The sequence below is a fragment of the Mixophyes fleayi genome, chromosome 9, assembly GCF_038048845.1.
Source record: "Mixophyes fleayi isolate aMixFle1 chromosome 9, aMixFle1.hap1, whole genome shotgun sequence".
In the NCBI taxonomy this organism is placed as follows: domain Eukaryota; kingdom Metazoa; phylum Chordata; class Amphibia; order Anura; family Limnodynastidae; genus Mixophyes; species Mixophyes fleayi.
Genome location: NC_134410.1, coordinates 64,362,779 through 64,382,092, shown reverse-complemented (window position 1 = coordinate 64,382,092; position 19,314 = coordinate 64,362,779). Strand labels below are relative to the sequence as shown.

Below are 19,314 nucleotides of genomic sequence, written 5' to 3'. Positions count from 1 at the left end.
CAAAACATTATGGAAGGCTAAGTGCCACTAAAATATTTTCTATACTCACTATAATATAGATAGGGGTGTATTAAAAAAATTAATTGAGGCTAATAGCATAATATATAGTATACTACTTGCATAGATATTTCTATTGTCTGACACATAGTCTTAACAGGGATACTGTCTTTTGACTTCTGTGATAGATTAGTTACTTCTGTTTATTTCTTGTATGATTGCCTGTAATACATTTTATTGCTGTGACTCTGTTCCTTATAAAATGTCTGACGAGAGTAAAGCACCTCCATGCAAAACATTATTCTTGTTCCAAGTGTAAAATTAAATTACCCATTGAACAACAGGACCCGGGGGTGCTTTGTACTGACTGCGGAGGGATTACACTAGTAGTGCAGGCACAGACTAATGCACCACCAATAACTGAAACACCAGCATGGGCGGTTGCTACATTGGTATAACTGCTTTCTAAACTGGCAGAGATTCCGGCGATTGCTGCAGTACTCTCTTTAACATCTGGAACATTAAATCCCCTTATATCAGGCCGGACCACAGGCATCATCGAGTACGCTGTCTTAGGATAGGCGGGTGATTCATCCGTACTCTGCTCTCAAGCCCCTCCTACAGGAGAACCGACTTGGTCTACATGCTTGGTCAGAGGCCTAGATCGGTTAAACGGTTTCTTGGATGTGCCAAGACCTTATCCAAGAAAAAGCGACACAGTCCCACTAAACATCTTCTGTCCCTCTCTGATTCTGAGAGATCCTCAGAAGAGGAGGGCGAGCTTATAGAGGATTCTGATTCTGCACAGGTTACAGACCCAGAGGAATCTTCCAGATATCGGGATTGGTGACCTGGTGGTAGCAGGCATTAGGTCTTCTAGACCTAGAAGAAACTAGAGCTACAGATCAAAGTCTCTTTAAAAAGGTCAGGAGATGGGCGATCCGCTTTCCTCCATCAGTGGAACTGAAAGAAATCACAGAAGCATCTTATCGCAGGTTCGTTATTCCACGAAGGTACCTGGCTCTATATCCCTTAAAGGATGATGATCTAAACTGTTGGGAACAGGTCCCAAGGGTTGATACGCCAGTGGCACGCTTAGCTCGCCACACCACACTCCCTGTTTCAGGGACAGCCACCCTACAAGATCCCACTGACCATAAGATAGAGGCTTTCTTAAAGTCCATCTACATTAAAGCAGGCACTTCATTTGGATCTAGTTGGCAACGATTCTGCAAGATTCAGACTTGCTTCCCCTTTCCCTACACCTCAAGGAGAGGCTTCAGGATACTTTATATGAGATTGCCCAAAGCGCAGCCTCCATCTCCTCCTTGGTCTCCGCAACGGCAGTCGCGGCCAGGAGGACCCTATGGCTGAGGTCCTGGGACGCAGACACCTAATCAACGAAATCTGTGGAATCTCTCCCTTACTCAGGTGCAGTGCAATTCAGGCCTGAATCGGACAGCATAATTTGCCAGGCTACATGAGGCAAAAGGTTTGGCTCATTTAGACAGCCCTTTCATTTGGTCGGTGCCAGACACACAGGTCCAGACCATCTGGCACCAGAGGACACTCGCACCGGGGTAGGTCTTCATCAGAGCCGTAACTAGGAACTTTAGTGCCCTGGGCGAGGAAGAGCACTGGCGCCCCCCCCCCCCCACACACACACACACTTACCTTGGTAGTTGTAGGTGGTCTCTCCCAGCCGTGACGAAAGCTCAGCATTGTGCCCTGGGAGGTCACAGTGCTCTAGTTACAAACCCAATTTGTATAATAAATAAAAACAAAACAAGAAAAACACAAACAACTTTCTAACAACAAATAATTTTAGCAATCACAAAACAAGCCTGCACATCCAGCAGCTCATCTCTGTGATGACAGTTCCACAAGTGTATTATGTGGCTAGCTGGATACAGTGTTAACTATGGTTCTCCAGCTTTTGTCGAACGACAGATTCCAGCTTGCCCTCTGGTAGGGCATGCTGTGCTTTGTAGTTCCACAACACTGAAGAGCCAGAGGCACCGATAAAAGTAATTGACTGAAAGCCTACTTACCTTGAAGCTGGTATTCTGTCCTGTCTGCTTCTCCTCTGTAGCTTCTCCGGAGCAGTGCAGGGGAGTGTAGTCCATTCATGTGGGAAGCTTTTATCGCTATACAAAGTAAATATGCTATGTAAATTCATTTAGCCACCATGTTGTTCAGAACATTGCGTCTGCAGAATTTTTACAACAAATATCTGCTGATTTTTCTCCCGCCCCCATTGAGGTGTAAGGAAAAGTCAGCTGAGAAATTACCGTAGTAACGGTAAAAATGCACAGCCGCGATGTTCCTCAGAACATAGCAAGTAATTGAATCTGCCACATAATGTACAAAAAAATGATTATAATAAGAAGATTGTGGCTACCTGCCATACTCAAGTTTGTCCGCAGCTCTTCCAATCGGCAGCCACCAGGACTCCATCAACATCAGCAGAAGAGGAGGAAGAAGGTAAGAGGGGAGAAGAAGGGGTAGCTGTGAGGGGCACAGAGAAAAAGTGGATGTTGGGGCAAATGCTAGAAGGTGAGGAGATGGATAAAACAAAGGGTGGGCAAAGAAACACAAGGGGAGACAGAGTTGCACAAAATTAAACACAGACAAAAAGTGGGGGTAAGAGATGCACAGACAGATAAGAGAGATGCACAGACACACATACAAAACTGCAGACAGAGGAAAACACAACAGGGGACACAGAGTTCAACAAAATTAAAGACAGTTACAAAGTGGGGTAAGAAAGAAAGACAGTCACAGAAGACAGAGATGCACAGACATACAAGGGGGGAGCAGAGCAACACATCTAAAATAGCAGATAGAGGAAAACACAACAGGGGAGAAGAGACAGGGCTGGGGGACACACAGGGGGGTATTCAATTAGCCTTGATTTCGCGATTCCGATAATATTTAACGCGTTTTCGCGTTAGCATAGAGTGCACACAATTCAATTCCCCTTATTTTACGCGTTTAAGTCGGAAATAAACATGTTACGCAAAATCTTACCAAGCCCATAGAACAAGTGCAGGCAGGCTATTCAATTGTAAATTTTCGCTTTAACGCATGTCCAACAAAATCGCGTTTAGTCATTTTTTCGATCGCACCATTGAAGGTCTTTTAAAAGCGTTAATGATTCCTTTAATGTCCAAACTTATTTTAATATGGGGCTTTTTTGATAATATTATACTCATTAAACTTCTCTAACTTGATAATTGTGTAATAAAAATAACTTTAATCCCATGAAAATAAAAAAGTTTGTAAAATGATATTTAAATACACCCCCTTTAGAAAAAAGCAAATGGTATAGTCCACTGGATTAAAATTAAAAACATTAGTTTCATTTCTCATTCAACTGACCTGAGAGAAAATATTAAAGAGGAGACTGAGACAACTGTTTGGTTTTGTATATCTAAAATTTATATCTAGCAGATAGTTAAGGTTTTTTATTTCTATAAAATTATATCTAGCATTATTTATAGTTAAAAACTGTTAATAGTTTAATATCTAGCAGTATTTAGAGTTAATGATTTATATTTCTATAAAACTGTTAATAGTTTAATATCTAGCAGTATTTATACTGCTAGGTAGTTAATTAATAATAATAATAATAATAATAATAATAGTTAATTAATACTTTAATTAATACTTAAATTTATTTATTTTTTTATATTTTTTTATAAGAAATTTACAAAGGCATTAGTAATGGAGCCATTTTCAACAAACGTTTGGCAGTTTATGTATGCAGCATGTATTGATGAATGTGCACATGCTGGTTTGCTTGTTGAGGGAGAGGAAAGAAATACTTTGGAAATAGAGGAGAATGTAGATGTGCTTGTGGCTGCAAGTGAGGGAGAGAATGCTGTGGCTCCATTACTTGATGCAAGGGTTCGGGTCCCACGGCCCCGTCTGTACCGCACACGTCGGTTACTTGATGGGGTCCCTGAGGATGAGGTGATAAGATTATATCGCCTATCCTCAGTTGCAATTTATTCTTTATATGACCTCCTTAAAGAGGACCTGGAACCAACAGTCCCCACAAACCATGCTGTGCCTGGATTGGCAAAGCTGCTTGGGGCATTGCATTTTTTAGCGTCGGGAACCTTTCAACCGACATTGTCCGTAATTGCGGGTTTCTCCCAACCCACATTTTCACGGAGTTTGTTCCAGGTCCTTAAAGCCATGAAAAAACATACTAGGGAATTTATTAAATTCCCACAGTCTGAATTAGAATGGCAGGAGGTCAAATCCAATTTTTATAGTGTGGCACGTATGCCAAATGTCCTGGGTGCAATAGATTGCACCCATGTGGCACTCACACCTCCGCACAGAATGGAAGAGAGCTTTCGAAACCGAAAGCACTTCCATTCCATGAATGTGCAGATGGTGTGTGATGCCAGAAAAAAAATCCTAAATGTTTGTGTTGGCTTCCCTGGTTCCTCTCATGATTCTTTTATTTTGCAGAATTCAGGAGTGTTCAAGAGGTTTGAGGAGGGAGATTTTCCTCATGGATGGCTCCTGGGTAAGTTATATCTAGGTATTCGCTATTAATAATTATTTCTAAAATGAGAAGAGCACTAATAAATTTTTTTTTTTTTTTAATAGGTGATGCAGGATATGGGAGCCAGCCCTGGTTGCTCACTCCAGTATCCAATCCAATTTCTGATGCTGAAATAAGGTACCAAGCGGCACATATAGCCACCAGAGGTGTAATTGAGCGTACCTTTGGGCTACTTAAGAGCCGGTTCCGCTGTTTGGACAGGTCCGGCGGTGCGCTTCTGTACTCACCATCAAAAGTTTGCCTTATTGTTATTGCTTGCAGCATTCTGCACAATATCTGTTTGGCAAATAATTTGGAGGTAGAGATAGATCCTGCTGTTTTACAGGATCAAGACCTTTCTTCAGCCACAGCATTTGGTCGGGAAACAGGAACTCGTGAGCGCCAGCGTTTAATTTTGGATTTTTTCTCATGTAAGTGTAAATTTTGTAATGTCATCATTTTTTTTTATAAATATAAATTAATTAATAAGTAATAGTTTATTTTTTTTTTGTTTTTTTTTCAGGACTTCAAATTATTTAGTGGGAGATAGCTCCAACAATCGTTGTTCGGCGTTCGATTAAAGGATTTTTATATATATATATATATATATATATATATGTTTTTATTTGAAAATATGTTTTAATGTTAATAACTGTTAGTTAAGATAAAAGGATCCAGCAACTGAATTTTAAAGACCGAGGCCATGAAGCTTTTCAAGAGCCAGCTTCTTGGACAGGTGGGTGTCATCATATGTAAACTGCACCATGCTATGTTCTGTGTGATGTAACCTTATGTAAAGTATCACTACTGACACATAATCACACTGAAATTACATTTTTTCTCTTTTCCTTTCTCCAAAATGTACCTGTCACACCCATTCCACTGTGGATTGCAGACGGAACCAGCGACTGGATTTCAAAGACCTAGGCCATGAAGCTTTTCAAGAGCCAGCTTCTTGGACAGGTGGGTGTCATCATATGTAAACTGCACCATGCTATGTTCTGTGTGATGTAACCTTATGTAAAGTATCACTACTGACACATAATCACACTGAAATTAAATTTTTTCTATTTTCCTTTCTCCAAAATGTACCTGTCACACCCATTTCACTGTGGATTGCAGACTGGATTGGATGGAATTGAATTCTGGATTGCATGGAATATTGGCCCACTTCTATTGTTTGTTTTTTTGTTAAATATAATGTATACTATTTAAATACCACCAAAAACATAAATTATAAGAGAAATGTTTGTTTGTATCCCAAAAAGTTAATCACTCTTTAAAATGTATTAATAATTTTTTTCTAACCAAATTGATGTGTTGAACAAGTATTTATATTTCTATTATATTGTACAACAATCTTTCTAGATTATAATAATGAAAGACACATGTTTTAAACAAACTATAACATCTTTTAATAATTTACATATTTTCTTTGTGCAATAAAATTTATATATCACAATTTAATTTCTGTAGTCTTTGCTTTTCTCCAATTTCTTGTATTTTTCATAGTAGTTCTTCTATCCTCTTCAGTTGGCTGTGAATTAATTAAAAGTGTTTAATTTTTTTTAAAAAAAAAAACAATACAGTTGAATAAAAATTGCAACATTAGCATCATTAACAATCAATCCTCTATTTTAATTTTCGTTAGTATTAAGTATTATCTTTAAAAAAAAACACTGATAATATTTCTGGAACTTTTTTTTTTGGGCGCTGTTATCAATAACATTTTACATTTAATTTTTTTTTACAATGAATGTTACAATTGTTAAAAACATTAACATATAAAAACAATTTAATATGCATTTATATCTCAATAACATACCGTGTTTAACTATAGGCAAAACTAAGTTCTTGTCGTTAGTTCTTCTTTAGTATAACTTCATGATTTGTAGCATAGACCATTAGATGATTATAAAATCTTTTGTCTAAGGGATTTAAACAGAAAAAAAAAATATATATAATACCTAATATAAAATGTAACATAATCAGATTAATTTTAACACAAATATTTCACTTACCATTGTTAAATATTCTTCCGGTAATTGAAGGATTATGTGCATTTTTCCATTGTAACTGTGTATTTTCAACTAAAAAAAAATATTATTTTTTTTTAAATACATACATATAGGCATTCATATACACATATATCTATATATCTATATACACATACATATATATGTGTACAAATGTGTGTGTATATATATGTATAAAATAAATTAGAAGACAGGGGGCGCCACACAGTGCAATTATAAGCGATACATTGTCGTATTCATCCAGAGATATATAATTCCCGTACCAGATATTCAAAGTAATCGAGCCAATGATTTATATGATGAATTCCTTCTGATGGCACCACGAATAACCTGGTAATAAAGGTAATCCTGGATAGTAGATATCGCCTCCTGACATAGGGCAAGATGAACAGCTGCAAACTAAAATACAAGCCACAATGGTGTGATACCGTAAATGAACCAGACCAATATGCTTAAAAAGACGTCTAGATTGTCGCCGGCTGGTACCTTCCTCATCTGCAGACAGGTGTTGAATGACTGGGGAGCTGCCTACAGAATTTAAGTATTGGTCAGTTTTTATATCTGCCCTTCACAAGCGCTCTATTGGAAGTTTTGGGTATATATATATCTCTCTATCTCTATGTATGTATGTATGTATGTATGTATGTATGTATGTATATATATATATATAAAATGTATATCTTTATGAATTTTTAAAAATATGCAAATACATACCTTTTTACATGTAAGGTTCATTGTGAACATCAAAATGAAATATTCCAAAATCTTCAAACGTTGAGAACTTGTAAAACTTGTTGCTCCATATTTATCAACAGATCAATTATATCTTCTATTTCTAAAAAAAAAAAAAAATTAGAGAAATATATTGTTACTAAAATGTTGTTATTTAATATTAAATATGACCATAGATTGGGTTAGTGAACGTACTAAATATTGAAGTATTAGATAATAAAAAAAATAGATAGACATTTGACTTACGTTGGGGGTAGATTGCATCACTGGATCCTCTGATGATGAAGATGATAGTAGTCTTCTTCGTGCAGATTGCAATTCTTCTGGGCTTGGCCTTGCAGACTGCACTGTCAAATCCAAGGGTATCTCTGGGGTCCTTTAGCTGCTTATAGCACTTTGTGGTTGGCCTGTTTGAGGGATGGTTCCTGAAACATTAAACTCTGGAAAATTTACCGAAAGGTTTTCCAAAAGCCTTCTTGAGCGCATTTCTTCATTTAAACTTTGAAGGTTGGTGGCTATGAGGATATTGGCTGCTGCAGTCTGTTGTTGGTTCTGCGAAATTTGGTCAAGAGTATTGGAAATTCTTCCAATACTCACTTCGGTTCTTTCTTGGGAGGCTAAGATTCCGGAAAGAATAGTGGCAATGTCTCGATTTGTGTTTATCTGTAATTGCCTCTTTTTCGACATTTCCTCAGTAAGTCCAACAATGGCATCTTTGATTCCTCTCATGTTGTCTTCCATTGTTCTCCGAAACACTTCCTGGGAGTTTTCCATTTCTCTTGCAAGTGTTGTAAGTCTAGGAAAACTAGATGTTGAAGGTGCACTTTCCCCACATTGTATTCTAGATTGTGAAGTGTCTTCCAAACGCTGAAATGTTTGCTGGAGGGCCTCAAAAGCTGTGGTTGTTGTTGTAGCTATATTGAAAGAAAAAAAATATATATACGCATACATACATATAGAAACTCACAACTATTTATTTAGAAACATGCTATATTGTTTGTCATTATAAAAAATATAATTATGACTCTACACTTACGCTGAACCTCAGGAATTTCTGGTGAAAATGATAAAGAACCAGACTGATGGGAGTTTTCTGATTCTGGGGAAAAAAAAATTACATTTTTTTATGACGTTAGTTACATTTGTATGTATAATAAGGTCAGTATGAACTTGGCACTTTGTATCAATGATGGAAACTTACTGGTAGATACACAAAACGTTTGATTTATATCCTAAATGACCAGGGCCCTCTTACCAACTATTTGGGCCCCCGGGTAAAGACATGCACCTGGGCCCATATACGTCTGAGGCAGCGCAAGACAAAAAAAAAAAAAAAAAAAAAAAGAGAAAAAAAACCCACAAACTTACTTTTAGGACAGCTGGCGATCCGGCTACCTCCCTGTTCTCCTCCTCCTTCACATTCCGCAATGCTTGACTGGCGGGCGTTATGACGAGTCACCCAAAATGCACTGCCAGCGCCACACTGAGGAGGACAACAGGGAGGGAGCCAGATCGCCAGCTGTCCTAAAGTTAAAAATATTTTTCTTGTACTGCTTCGGAAAGACTTACCTGGCCTGCAGGGCCCCCGGCCACCTGCCCATTGTGGCCAATGTGAAAGAAGCCCCTGTAAACGACTAACCTATATACCTTTAATCAGTGGCCTATGATGAATTTTATAAATAGTAGCTAAGTTAAATTTTTTGTCCAAAGAAAATTTTTACTTACCATTTCTAGCAAAATCACATGTTTCTGTATCCTCAATAGGGGTTACATCACTGTCTGCAGCTCTTGCCTCTTGTTGCTTCTCTCTCAGGTTTTCTAAGGATAAACAATAAAACATGTTGCTATTATTATCTAATTGTAAATGATTTATTTCCTCATCAACAGATTATTTTAACCTAATGACAATTTGAAATATTTAACAAATAAACAAAAAAAAAGGCTTTGCAATGTTGAATGTAGAATGTATATTGGACTATCATTCACCTGCAACGGATTCCGAAATGTTCTGTAATGACGCCAATTCTGTCCTTGAACTACATGGTTGCTCTACAAATGCAGTCTCTGAAACATAAAACAATGTTAAAAATTTGGCCAAAAATCCGATTTTAATAAATTTAAGATTTTTTTATATTTTTTTTTAAAACCAACCTCTTCTTCTTTTTTCAGTGATGTTAGTCACCGTAGAAACTGATGATACACTTGTTCGTTTTCTTGGGATTTCTGTTTGAAATTGCTTTGTTTTAGATTATTACAAGACATAGATATATTTTTGTAAAAAAAATAAAAATTTTTTTTTCATAAATACCTGTTGTCGCACGTGATCCTTTTTTCTTAGAGAGTAGGATGTCTTTGTGTGTTTGAACTACACAAAAAACACAATGAAAATGGTTTTTAGATATTGATTGATGACATACACATATTTTTAAAACAAAAATTGCCCCCGACACTCTTCAAAATTGCCCCATGACTAATGTTTGGGCAAAAAAAAATAATGCCTGATTCATTAACCATTTACCTATATAAACTGCTAATTTTGGTCACTCGGCCAAAATAATGTTACAATGAAATGGCTGCAAAATATTATAATGTTTTCCAAAAAAATAAAATACTGACGTTTTTCACGTAACACACAAATATCATCTGTGTACAAATAAGCTCTCAAAAATTAGTGCAACAGGAAAAAACAGGCAGTATTTAACTTATGTGCAAAACAGAATACTGACTTGCACACCTTGCATTGTTGCATGTTTTTGTCCAGGATACTTAAATAACGTTTCTAAACTTACGATCCTTAATGAATCATGAGCCATGTCATTAAATAGATTAGAATTAAATTATAAAAAAAATATAGGGTTCAAGACCAAACTCCTCCTTTATATGCCTTCTTTCACAGGATCATATATATATATATATATATATATATATATACACACAACTGACTTAACACATACATCGATAAACACACACATGTGTGTGTACATATATTAAAATATATACACATACATACTATGGTGTAAGAGACAAGAAAACAAACACACACATACACAAAAAGATGTGCACGTTTTAGACCATAAGAACAGTATATTAAAGATAGGCGTGTATATATAAGAGTGATTATTAAGATAAAAATGGATCAATATCTACAATTTAACCGCCGTGGCTATATTTATCCATTTATATGTTAATAAACACGCTTATATATACATGTCTAGCTTTAATATACTTTTTTTATGTTCTAAAACATTCACATGTTTTGGTGTATGTGTGTGTTTGTTTTCTTGTCTCTTACACCATAGTATGTATGTGTATATATTTTTATATATGTACACACACACCTAAAATATAAAGATATCTATATATAATCATATGCACACATTCACAACCACCTGTTTAATGTTTATTCATTCATCTATATCAAAAATATAATTAAAATGGGTATATCTTAGATAAAGAGAAATGAGTATACATAAAACAGTGTTGATTGAGAATGTGTGCATATAAAAACTATAAATATATTTGATTTACATTGAAAAAAGTTTGGGCTGCATGATATACACACACCAAAATCCTATGTTATTATTGTCAAGGTGGGGTTCATCTACATATTGCTTTGTATGTATACAAATTTCAATCGACAGCTGTGTGTACATTGTAAAATAAATTTGGAATACAAACAACACAAATGTACAGTAACAATAACCATGGGCAATGATAACATATGATTTTCGTTTGAGAATATATTTTAGACATGAGATATGTGTGTGTGTGTGTGTGTGTGTTGGTATGTGTGTGTTTGTATGTATGTGTGTGTGTGTACATGTGTGTGACTGGTAAAATATATTCAAACAAAAAACACTTACCAACTTGGCTGGCAGCTGTGTCAGGACGTCCTTTTGAGCTTTTCTTAGATGGCTGCTTGGAAGTTGGCTCTACAATTAAATTTAACAGTGTTAAAATTAAAAATTATTTAAAAAATTAATAAAAAATAAAAAAAATTTAATTTACACTTCCTCATACATATAAACATATATACATACCTTCTGATAAATATGTTGAAGGTTCCTCTGTGTCCACAGCACCTTCCACACCTTCCACGAGTACAGGATCCAGGACCTCAGACAGCCTCACTTCCCAGGGTTTCATGGTGATATTTGCAGGTTTCCCACCACCAGTTCCTTTTGCATGCCTCTTGGATGCAGCCATCTTCTTCTTTACAATCCGCTTACAGTCCCGGAAACGTTTCCTGCAATGCTCAATAGATTTTGGAACTTGCCCACAAGAAGTCACCTTGTCAGAGATCTGACGCCAGATCTGGTTCCTCTGCTGATGACTTGTGACATGTGCCCGTTTACCATAAAGAACATCATAGTTAGTTACTATCGTGTCCACCAGGATGTTGTTCTGCTGCTCAGAGAAACGAGGTGCTCTGGTGATGTTACTACCACCTTCCTCAGGATCATCACCATCATCTTCTTCAGCCACTGTAGATTGCTGCGAGGGTCTGGAAGCCACTTTTTTAAGGAATCTCTGTCTTCTTCTTTCTTGTGCTCGCTCTCTTTCTTCTGTTTCATGCTGCCACTCTTCACCACTGCTGATATCTTCTTCATCCAGGTGTACCTGTTCAGAAAGATTTTCCCTATGCTCCCTAGACATACTGATATATGTATGTGATGTAGCTGCTATGTAGCTGAAATAAATAAAAGTAATGCTGGAACTAAAAAGTAACTAAACTTTTATTTAATTGTGATTATTGCACACTTTTTCTGTATGCAGTATATTGATGTCTGCTATTAAATAAAATGTGTGGTGTTGTGTAGTGTTTGATTTAGTTAGTACTGTGTAAAAATATAACTTACTATAATGTAATGCAAAATGTAATGCAAAATATAATGTAATGCAATGTAAATAATGTGAAAATAATGAATAAAGGTATATAAAGATGCAAAAAGTACAATCCAGAAGCTCACAAAACCAGAGGGTCTCAGGAATCAGCCACCAGCATCAAAATCTCTGCAAAATGGCACTTTGCAAAACAAAGTTGTTTTTTTTAATAGAAATGTGGGCGGGAAATCGCGAACGGCGGGAAAAGGGTAAAAAAAAAAAAAGCACTTCGTACAAGTCGGATATTACGCGATAAGGGGCTGGGTTAGGTATTACAATTGAATACCGTCATTTCCGGGAAGTTGATTTTTTGCGATGTCCGCGGTTCCGCGATATATTACGTGAATACGCGGACAATTGAATACCCCCCTCTGTGTCTGTCTGTGTGTGTGTGTATGTGTGTTAGGGAATTTAGACTGTAAGCCCCAATGGGGCAGGGACTGATGTGAGTGAGTTCTCTGTACAGCGCTGCGGAATTAGTGGCGCTATATAAATAAATGGTGATGATGATGATTGGAGGGGGATGTAAATTTAAAATGTGATGGCAGATTTATATTTGGGGTAGATTAACTTTAGATTTCAGTGTACAAAAATGCTATCAAGTATTTGTGTGCTACATGAAAAAACAGGAAGTATTTTCCCTATGTACAAAATAATAAACTCTCTGGCACCCCTTGCATTACAACATGGTTTTGTCCAGAAAACTTGATTAAGAAAACTTACTCTATTTTTTGCTTAACTTTGCTTAAAGATTCTATACAGTTTGTAGTGTATGTTTAACTTACTGCTTCATATCCATAGTTGTTCCTATCTCCAGGTTGCATATTTTTTTCCATTACGTAAGCTACTTGCAAACCAATTAATCTTGGTACACATCTGGAGATCCGTTGCATATTAAATCAGTCATTACCTATCTTGACAACTTTTGTATAAAATAAATTACGCAACTTGTGAACAGTTTTCGTCTGCTAATGAATCAGACCCACCATCCCCAAAAGAAGTCCAGGTAAATTGAAACTAAGTAAGAAAGAGTAATGCCCAATCCAGACACATACACTGCAACCAGTGGCGGACTGGCCAGGGTGACAGCTTGCCCAATGACAAGTGGGCCCTGTGGGACCCTGAAGCAGTGGGCCCCCTTAAACATTAGACAATATGTTAAAAATGTTAATGACCTTTTAGTAGCTTGAAATTATAATAGAACTTCCTATAATATTACTGTATGCAACTAAATTTACGTTGGATTACTGTTTTAATAAAATAATTTTTCGAGGATACTTTATATTTAAGAATATCCAAAAAACAAACAAAAACAGTGCTGAAGTACAAACCAGAGTCACTAAATAGATTATATGTCAAAAACCGGAGCAAGTAAAATCAAAGAAGATTCAAAGCATGGCCGATGCAATAGATATGTTTAAGAAAGGGTTAGACAAATTTTTAGCGGAAAAGTGTATCCAGGGATATATAATGGATATAGGGTAAAAATAGGACTGTAATATTGAGTCTGGGGGGATTTTTACAATTGAAACAGATTGGCGGTTGCTTACTCTGGATCAATTTCAAATATAAGTGCAGGATCGCATGAGATCCAAAATAGGTTGAACTTGATGGACTGGTGTCTTTATTCAATCTCATCAACTATGTTACTATGTATGTTAAAGTAATTTTATTGCACATACATTCAATTATATCCAATTTATAAAAAATAAGATAATCTCTCCTAAATACGAGACACTTATTATTAAAAGTCTCTTGAATGGGATAGGACCTATCATACACACATATACAGTATATGTTAATTTCCAAGATGCAGTGCATGTAGAAACTAATCCCTTCTCGTGCTTCTTGTTCCACGGCTCTCCGATATACAACCTCCTGCATCTGGCTGCTGTAAGTATGTTCCGAGATGTGCTGTGAGTAAAAAATCTGTGTGTAAATGTAATAGCTCGAGATAAAAAATGATTGGCAAAGGTAAGTTAAAAGTAACTTACTTACCTTTGCCAATCCTTTCTTATCTCGAGCTATTATATTACTAGTATAACGGACCTGATTCTGCCCGCGTGGATTTTTACACACAGCACATCTCGGAACATACTGACAGCAGCCAGCTGCAGGAGGTTGTATATTGGAGAGCCGTGGAACAAGAAGCACGAGAAGGGATTAGTTTCTACATGCACTGCATCTTGGAAATTAATGACAGCGGATAGCTGCAGGAGATCTGATATTGGAGAGCCGTGGAACAAGAAGTATGAGAAGGGATTGTGAGTACTAATGGTTTTCACCATCTATTCTTACCTATTTCTGGACTAATAGTAGGCTCGCTAATCCATATATATTTTTCAGTGCATTTATATTACTCCCATCTGGCGACCACAGACATTTATCCAAAAATACTCTATGTGACACTGGATACCGGATACAAGGAATAGTTATCTCTTTTCAACATATATATGTGTGTATGACAGGTCCTATCCCATTCAAGAGACTTTTAATAATAAGTGTCTCGTATTTAGGAGAGATTATCATATTTTTTATACATTGGATATAATTGAATGTATGTGCATTAAAATTACTTTGATTTTACTTCTGCCCCGGTTTTTGACATATAATCTCTTTACTGACTCTGGTTTGTACTTCAGCGGTTTGTTTGTTTTTTTGAAAATTCTTGATTGGGGATTAGCAATTTGCCCCTATTTACTACAGCTGTTTTGTACATCCTTAGCCCAGCGCAGGATTTTCTTGTTTCTTTTTTGTTATATTTAAGAATATAATAAATAACTCTGAAAAAATAATTCTGATTTAGGTTATGTAAGGCCGACGCATACATTGTATAGGCTTGTATCTTTACTGTTGCCACTGCACAGTGAAGCTTAGCTGGAAATCCTAGCCTGGGATCATGACATGCAGCTGGAGTCAACTTTGTATCGAGCTATTGCATGCATTGCAAAGACAGTAAATATTTTTCATTGTGTCAGCCTCAGCTTGAGTGAGCTTCGTCAGCTCTTCACCTTGTCTTTGCTGTATTTGATGTGTTTTATTAAAGGTATGTATTTGATTAATTTTTTACTGTGACCATATGCCCTTTAATTTAAACATAATGTATTTTCTTTCATTGTATAAAATTAGTGCAAAAATTCTAGGTAGTATATATATTTAAGCTGCAGTCTCAAATAATAATATATACACATAATGCAAGTTCAATAAATAATGATACCTTTTATTTACTCTTCAGTTAAAATTACTGTGATTATTAAAGTTGTTGTTAATAATAAATGCATCTATCTATTATTGTTGTTAATAATCAAATACATATTCCCATCAACGTCCTTATGTGTTTCTAGCAGAAATACATAATGGACCTCGCTACTGTATTTTAGAAATTTGATACAATACGCTACAACAGTTTACAAACAAAATGCAGAACACAGCAACACAATAATAATAACAACTACAATTATTATCAAATTCAAAACTACAAATACAAATAGCCAACTTATGGCAAAAGCTGGATTCAACATTTTGTAGATGTTCATTTTTACCAGCATGGATTATTTTTAATTAAGTTTTAATTTCAGGAATATTACCCTTACCAGCATGAAAGAGAAAAAGCATAAATCAGTTTAGCATTATTATTCCTTATGTGCTTAAAAGTGTTATCTGTGAGTGACTACTTCAGTTGTACCAAGTAATGATGGTAAAGGACAGGGACTTTTTTTGGACATATTCAATTAGCTTTTCGGTTCACGATTACGCTCAGCTGCATGAGTCCCGATACCACAACATTGCAGATTTCTGTGTGCACCCCATAGGGTTGCGAAGGGAAATCCGCAATGTTGCGGTACCCGGTACCGTATTGTCACTTTACACGCGCAGCCATGCATAATCGCGAACCGAAAAGCTAAAACCCCATTGACTGAAACATTTCAGCATCTTAAAACTGACCCAAAAAAATGTTTATCTAATAGTACAGATGGAGCGGCAGCTACCATGGCCAGTATAAGTATAATGGTTTACAAAGTAAAATTACTGATGTGGCTGATCAGAATGTTCATATATGGTACTATGCCCATGTCTTCAATTTGGTGATATCTGAAAAAAGCAAAATGTTGCGTGCCTGCAGTTTCTTTTTTCAAGTTGTTCCAGAATAAAGCAACATTTGTGAAAACATCATACAAGAGAATGGCTATATGGATAGAAGTTGTTGAAAAAATCTAGGACAAGAAAAAATGAAATGATTAAATGAATAATTAATTGGTGAGACAATATTGTCAAGAAAATCCAATGCAGCAACAACTATATTTGGACGTTTTGATAATACCGCTGTCAGTACTTTTGTAAATCTATTGACATGCTTATCAATGATACAAGATTCAGAAAAGTTTGATGCAAAAACAAAACAAGAAGAAAATGTTTCACTTCAAAGTAGAGATGGGCGGGCTCGGTTCCCCCGAGATCCGAACACACCCGAACTTCGCCTATCCGAGCAGGCTCGGTTCTCTTCCGCCCATTCGGATTCTAAATCGAGGCAAAATGTCATTGCGACGTAGTCGGAGCTCAGAGCTCGGTTCTCGCGATATTTGAAATGCATAAATACCAGCCTACACAGCAATCCATCGCCATTTGATAGAGGGAGAGAGCAGGGTTAGGTCACAGGCTGTATTAGAGCAGGGACAGAGCAATAATTGTATACCTTATTCTTTCTATTATTATTTCAATTCTGATACCAATTCTATTAGCAATTGCTAGAGCAGGAAGAGAGGAGGATAGAGAAGGCATTTTTTTTCAATATTTTGCACTACAAGTGCTTTGGGGTGTCCCATATTCCCCAGTGTGAAACAATAATTTTTCTGGCTGCCAAAAGTCATATTTATTGAAAGATTTATAAATACTGACGCACCAGGTAATCAAACACCCCGTCAATATGAAAAATATACAATTATATCAAGAATGAGCGCTAATGCTTCTACCTGAAAGCAGCCTAGAGAAACATAAATAAGGAGCCACCTGCTCCCTAGATAGATAATACAAAATAATGGAATGTAACTCACGGTGCTAGGAGGGTCACAGAAACACAATTGCCAGCATCATAAAGGATAGCTGTAACATAAAACAAATAAACATAGAGCAGTAAAATCCCAACAGTGTGGTAAAGGGTCTATATATGGGTCCTGGAGACAAATCCCAATTCAGGTGTGTAGTAAATGGCCAGCTACTGGATCACCATGTGAGGGAATCCCCCTAGGGCATGCACTTACAAGTAGTATTCTTGGACCACAGCACATCAAAAACACTTCTGATAGAGCCTCTGCTCACTTCCTTCACTGAGATCTCCAACGTTGAGGACATATGAACAAAGCTAGAGATCATGGCATAATAACATTTATTAAATGTATAAAAGTATAAAATACACAGAGATTAGTCTGCTTCTAGGAGCATATCACAATGAAGAGAAAACACAGCACGTCAATTGGAAATGGAGTGGGTTTACCCGATGGTGATAAACTCCCCAATGGTTGCAGTTCTCCTTGGGTAGTCCTAGATAAATGTATCCCTGTTAAAACCAACGCGTTTCGAATGCAGATTCTTTTTCAAGGTCCGTCAATATGTCACTCTTATAATTGTTTTATGACTGGGATGGTGCTCCCTACACATGTGAACTAATTTATGTAGAACAAAGAGACAAACAGAAGGAAAAACATGTTGATGATGATGATAGGGGCACTCTTTGATTTATATTTTATATAACACATACATTTTATTAGTATCTTTAAAATATTGGTTAAGTCCCTGAATTTAAACCTGAATGCCGCTAGTGGCAAAATAACAACTTAAATTGAACAAAATGTGATTAATGTGGTGTGATATTAAATAAAATAACAAAATACAGTTAAAATTGGCAGTAAAACCCACAATCCTCGCTGTGTGTGTGTATATATATATATATATATATATATATATATATATATATATATATATATATAAATATATATATAATAATCCTCACGCTACAAAGACATCTGTTAATATATGCAGATTATCAAGGATCATTCAAATAGGAGGATTGTGGATTTATTTGAAAAGAAAAACTGATTTTATATAATCCTTAGGGGAAAACACCTGTATATATATGCAGGTTATTTAGGATCATTTCAAAATCGCTATAGATGGCCATATAAAAATGTGGATATTTTTGATTTTGTGTCTCAATTTTTGTTTATCAGACAGACATTACTGGTGAAATATATGCCAAGTTCACTCCTACCTTAATCATTTTATTATAGAGTGACCATTTTCTCTTTCTATCATCATAGATATTTATAGCAGCATGTCATATTGTTTAATGCCGCTATTCCTATGAAGCTATAGTGTCCTTCAGTTCTCATCAAAGTCACTTTAGTTTAATCAGGCAAGATTTTCCAGTAAGACATATGTCCAGCCAGCTCCTGCCCTGATCATTATATTATAGGATGATCTATATTTGATTCATTGGCTCTTTTTGACTTAATAGATATTGATAGCGATATCTCATGCTGTCTGGTACTAATGGTCCTATGCAGCTATAATCCCCTATATCTGCCTCCTAATCGAGTATCTAAACTCCTCAACATAATGGAGATTCTGACCCCCTTCTTAGTCCCATTCAATGTATAAAAATTTGCAGCGTGTATCTGATCTATATAAATAACACAGCGCGGTAAAACGCCGCCGCACGTTTCGCTCACTCGCTTTAACCAGGCAAGCTGAGGAATGGCGCTGACATCTAATTTATAGGGTAAACACGCGCTTTAGATGCAGACGTCATGGCGCTGACATCTAATTTATAGGGTAAACACGCGCTTTAGATGCAGACGTCATATCGGACAGACCAATCAAACTCCGCCAAAATCGGAGATATGGCCACTTGACAGGCACAGCAATTATCAATTCATTGTCTAGAGGGGGAAGTTTCACCTCTCATTTCTTTAATCTAATTGGTCAGAATTGAATGAATGAAAAAGAATAATACAGGGATCGTAAGTAATCCCTAATACCTACGAGAGTAAATAATCCAGGCATCATTTACTTATTAGATAGACAACCCTGTATCATATACAGTCTGAA

The 19,314-nt window shown here is 36.3% G+C and overlaps 1 long non-coding RNA gene across 2 annotated transcripts; it reads right to left on the bottom strand.

Moving 5' to 3' along the window:
- Positions 1-6,033: 6,033 nt before the first annotated feature.
- LOC142101620 (uncharacterized) lies at positions 6,034-7,330 on the bottom strand. Of its 2 annotated transcripts, XR_012679077.1 has the most exons (5): positions 7,309-7,330; positions 6,858-6,993; positions 6,580-6,648; positions 6,384-6,486; positions 6,034-6,095 (listed from the first exon to the last, which is right to left on the bottom strand). It is a non-coding gene; the product is annotated as an uncharacterized LOC142101620 (long non-coding RNA). The 2 variants fall into 2 exon arrangements; XR_012679076.1 differs by lacking the exon at positions 7,309-7,330 and having other exon boundaries at positions 6,858-7,177.
- Positions 7,331-19,314: the final 11,984 nt, after the last annotated feature.